Here is a 5,802-nt window from a genome sequence, read left to right as displayed (position 1 = left end):
AAGTGGACCACACCACAAGAAACCGAGGAAATTGAACACCCACCATTAAAAACTTCTTGGGGTTACAAAAGTTTTGGATCAGGTTGATATTTGTATTTTCGCTTCATCCAGGCCTGGGTGACCTTATCAACAAGGTGGATGAGAAATAAACGTTACGACGGGCCCTATAAAGGTTTCAACGATTGGCGTCACAAACCCCACCGTTTCCTATGGTGTGGCTCCCTTGAGCTTTGTATCTACTTAATTTCTTGGTTAATGCCCTAAAATGAGTTGTAAAAACTGATGGACGGCGTGGATAGAAAGTAGATACATTTTGTTGGGCCCCAGAGAGCCTAATGTCAACACATCACCGTTGAAGGTGGGATCCACAGTCGTTAATTTCTCGCCATTAGGCCATTACCAATTTACCATCTGACTCCCGGTACAGCTAGAGATTTACCTGTGCCCGGGGCTGTGTGGGATGCACAGAGATGTAAGTGACAAATCCACTCCGTCCATCTGTTTTGAAATATTACAATAGGATTAGATTCTAGAAATCAGGCAGATCTAGAACTCTGATGGGCCACACCAGCGAAACAGTGGAAACATGAAAACATCCAACGTTGAAACATCATCCTTATACAAAACTTCTGTCACCCCCTGGCGTTCAATCCTCACTGTTTTGTGTGGCATGGCCCACATAAGTGTCGTATCTGACTGCTTTAAGAATCCTATCCTACTGTCGTCTTGCGAAACAGATGGACGGAGAGGATTTCTCACGAACATCTCTGTGGGCCCTACACAGCCTCGGGCACAGGAATATCTCCGTGCCCGGGTCACAATCCTATTATTTATTTTATTCACTCCATTAATCCATATTAACAGATAATTTTAGGACTAGATTCCAAAAACGAAGCAAATTAAAATCTCAAGTGGACCACACTACAGGAAACAGTTTGATTGAACCTCTACCATTGAAAATTTTTTGGAGGCCAAAGAAGTTTTGGATCAAGCTGATGTTTGTGGTTTCTCTTCATCCATGTCTTTGTGATCTTATGAACAGGTTGGATGACAAATAAAAGTTACTTTGGACCCTAGGAAGGTTTCAACGGTGGAAATCATTATTCCACACTGTTTCCTGTGTAATGGTCCACTTGAGCTTTGGATTTACTTCAACTTTCGGATCAACCCCTAAAATTATCATTAAAAATGGATGGACGGTGTGGATAAACCACATAAATTCACAGTGGGCCCAACTGAGTTTACTCAGTACGACCAAATGTCCTAATGAAAGCCCATATCTCTCACGGAAGCGGATTGCTTACTGAGTAACTCAATACCCTTACCGTACTGAGTAAACTGTGTGAGGTCCACTGTTATTTATTTATTTAATCCACTCTATTAATCCATGTTAAAAGATAAGTTTAGTACTGTATCCCAAAAATGAAGTAAATTAAAATCTCAAGAGAAAGAGTTTGATTGAACCTCTACCACTGAAAATGTTTTTGAGGCCAAAGAAGTTTTGGATCAAGCCGATGTTTGTGGTTTCTCTTCATCCATGTCTTTGTGATCTTATGAAAAGGTTGGATGACAAATAAAATTTACTTTGGACCCTAAGAAGGTTTCAACGGTGGAAATCATTATTCCACACTGTTTCCTATGTAATGGTCCAATTGAGCTTTGGATTTACTTCAATTTTGGGATCAACCCTTGAAATTAGCAGTAAAAATGGATGGACGGTGTTGATAAACCACATACATTCACAGTGGGCCCAACTGATTTTACTCAGTACGATAAAAGCGTACTGAGTAACTCAGTACGCAATCCGATTTCCCTAATCCGTACTGAGTGTGGGCCCCACACAGCCCCGGGCACAGGAATATCTCCGTGCCCGGATCACAATCCCATTACCATTCAATCGTACGCATGTCGCGGTATGGTGGTCGAAACGTGCACGCACAACCTATGTTGCTTGTCGATTTCTGTAGACCATTCGTTTGTTTCGAATACAAGAGGCCCACCTCGTGATCTTGCCTCGTCCTGATTTCAATGGCATCAAAATAGTGAAGATCGCCTCGTTAGTGGTTTAGTTCCTCACACGTGCGACACGTGTCCACGAGCGATGCCCCATATAATGTTCACTTGAGCGAGTTTACAAACCTGAGTCAGGAACTCAGGATGGCCATGTGAGAAACGATCAGGTGCAGTTTCACACGCGTACAATATCCATTCCGTACAAAAGGTGGGCCACACGATGGTGATTACATGACATGAGAATCAGGCTGATCCAGTCATTGAGTGAGATTGATCATCACCGGTCATGCTAAGGCGGGTTTGGAACTGCAAAACGTGCACCCCCTCTACTTGACGATCAGACCGTTCATCTGGAATCTCCTATAGGATATACTCAACTTGAAAATCAGACCATTGTTTCTACGTTAGTTCGTATGGATGTTAAGATATCCGGAGAGTGAAAACCTTTCAAATTGGGATTACTATACTGGGGACCACTAGTTGAACGGTCTGGATCATCACATGGTGGGGCTGAAGGTCTGATGGGGCGAGCAAAGCTTGGAAACGGATTGGCTACTACCCCTGCCACCAGCAAATGGCTGGTGGTCGGTGCTCTGTGGGCCCCACCATGATGTACGTATTTCATCCATGCAGTCTAATTTTCTAGATCATTTTAGGGTAGGAGACCAAAAATGAGATATATCCCAACCTCAAGTGGACCACATTACAGGAAACAGTGTTGAATGAAAGTCGACCATTAAAAAATTTTTGGGGCCCATAAAAGTTTTTGATCAAGCTTATATTTGTTTTTCCCTTCATCTAGGTCTGTATGACCTAATCAACAGATTGGATGTCAAATAAACAGTACAGTGGGCCTTAGGAGGATTTTAATGATGGATATTTTTTCCCTTCGTCTTGGTGGGACTCACCTTAGGAAGGGGTTGTTTGTTTTACGCTTTGCTGCCTGAATTACAAGGATAAGCGTGATGAGTAATAACAGCGTCTTGTTTGGCTCCACGTTTTCCACTGTCAGACATCACGGTAAAGCATGGATATTTCCAACGCAGTTTCGGAGGGAGACAGACGAGGGGGCGGCTTCGCTACCGAACACTTCAGTAGCGATATTGCTACTGAAGTGTTGTGGTCACGTTTCATTGGCCGAAAACTTGGGCTCCGTTGAAAGCATTTAATGGTCCTCCGTAAAATACTGAAACGCTGTTTACTGGCCGCGTTTATACTCGACCACAGAAACATCCTCATTTTCCTTTGATTTACAGAAAGCAGATTGGGTACTGAGAAACTCAGTACGCCACAGTAAACTCCTTGGCCAACGGTAATATATGCATTTTATCCACTCCGTTCATCCATATTACCAGACATTTTAAGAGAATGAGACTGAAAAAGAATCATGAACAATTCTCAAGTGGGTCCCATGGTGATGATTTGATGAGATCCAAACCACTCATCTGGTTTTTAAGATCAAGTTACGGTGAGAGCTCAAGGTGATCAAAACGCCCGCGCGAATTCCGAGAGAATCTTTATGACTTGTCACACAAATCAATCAATCAATCAATCTTAACATGTTAAATACACATCACTTTTCACCTATTCCCAAGCAACTACAAAAGTCAACAAGTTCTTACAAAGCCCATACTTTTCTTACACCATTAGCCACAAAAGTCAAAAAGTCTCTTACACCCATCACTCACTACATCCATCACTGCATCATACCGCGCCTATTTTGAAGGCCCCGTACCATATGGCACCGTTGGAGTTGCGGGAATTACGGAAGCAGCTGGATGAGTTGCGCGAGTTGGGCTTTATCCGTCGGAGCAGTTCGCCGTGAGGAGCGCCGGTACTCTTCGTGAAGAAGAAGGATGGCTTGTTGAGGCTCTGCGTAGATTACCGCGGGCTCAACAAGGTCACAATCAAGAACAAGTACCCGCTCCCGAGGATTGATGATTTGTTTGATCAGCTGCTGGAGTTCTTTTTGAAGATTGACTTGCGTTCCTTATCATTAGATTCGGATCCGAGAGGAGGACATTTCAAAGACATTTTCGGACGCGTTATGGTCATTTCGAGTTTTAGGTCATGTCCTTCACTGACCAATGCGCCCGCAATGTTCATGCAATTGATGAACGGGGTCTTTCGCCCTTATCTCGATCGGTTTGTTGTAATCTTCATCGATGATATTCTCTGATCTATTCGATGACCCGTGAGGAGCACGAGCGCATTTGGAGGTTACGTTGCAGACCCTCCGCGCACACCAGTGGTATACAAGGCTGGAGAAGTGCGAGTTTTGGTATGAGGAGGTGAAGTTCCTTGGTCACGTGGTGATGAGGGAGGGTGTGATAGGAGACCCCTCGAAGGTTGAGGCGGTGCGTCGGTGGGGCCGGCCCATGAACGCATCCGAGATCCGCAGTTTCCTTGGTTTGACGGGCTACTACGGCGTTTCATTGAGGACTTCTCTCGTATTGCAGCCCGTTGACTAGTTGACTCGGAAGGGCGCCGAGTTTATTTGGAGCGACGCTGCGAGTGAGCATTTATGGAGTTAAAGGACCGCCTCACGTCCGCTCATTTCCTCACTCTTTCCCTTAGGAGTGATGGATTTATTGTATTCACCGATGCCTCGCATATTGGTTTGGGTCTGTCCTGATGCAGCACGGGAGACTAGTGGCCTTCGCGTCTCGTCGGCTCAAGGTCCATTAGCCGAATTACCCCACGCATGATTTAGAGTTGGCCGCAGTTGTCTTCGCATGAAGGTGTGGAGACACTATCTCTACGGGGTTAGGTTTGAGCTCTTTTCGACCACAAGAGCTTGAAGTACCTCTTCTCGCGATCTGAGTTGAACATGAGGCGGAGGGTTGGATGGAGCTCTGAAGGACTATGACTTCGATCTTCGTATCACCCGGGCAAGGCGAACGTGGTGGCGGATACCCTCAGCCGTCAACCTATGAGGCCCGATGGCGCATATGATGATTCGGGAGTGGAAGATGCTCAGGATATAGCAGAGTACGACTTTGAGTTTGGCTTGCAGTCTTCATAGTTCGATTATCGAGCCTATCGATTCAACCCTCTCTTGTCGCAAGGGTGATCGAGGCTCGGCAGACAGGAGTCGTTACGGGATTACCGAGCAGAGGCAGCATTCGGAGTGGCAGATTGGTTACGATGGTGGACTTCGCCGAGGCCGATTATGTGTCCCGAATATTCTTGAGTTACGCAGAGATCTTATGACCGAGGCACATCGATCGCCGTTTTCTATTCATCCTGGCTCGACAAAGATGTATCGCGATATGAGGCGACATTATTTTTGGGTGGGGATGAAGCGTCGGATCGTCGGTTTGTGGCCAAGTGTGACACATGCCGGCGTGTCAAGGCCGATCATCAGAGCCCCCTGGTCTATTACAGGCGTTGAGTGTCCCGATGTGGAAGTGGGAGCACGTGTCGGCAGATTTCATTATGGGCTTGCCGAGGACTCAGCGGTCATGACGCCATCCGGGTTGTCGTGGATCGTCTGACAAAGTCGGCACACTTTATTGCGATTTGTGCGACTTGGCCTTTGGACCGGCTTACGAGATTATTCATCGAGGATATTGTGAGACCGCATGGCGTTCCAGTCTAATCATTTTCGACCGAGACCCGAGGTTCAAGTCTCGATTTTGGGGAGCTTCAGAGAGCGATGAAAAATGATTTGCGGCTCAAGACTGCGTACCATCCGCGACCGATGGCCAAACCGAGAGGGTCAACCAAATCCTTAAGAATATGCTTTGGGCTGCGCGATTGATTTCGGGGTAGTTGGGATGAACATCT

This window comes from Magnolia sinica, chromosome 17, assembly GCF_029962835.1.
Source record: "Magnolia sinica isolate HGM2019 chromosome 17, MsV1, whole genome shotgun sequence".
NCBI lineage: Eukaryota > Viridiplantae > Streptophyta > Magnoliopsida > Magnoliales > Magnoliaceae > Magnolia > Magnolia sinica.
This window is presented reverse-complemented; position numbering follows the sequence as displayed.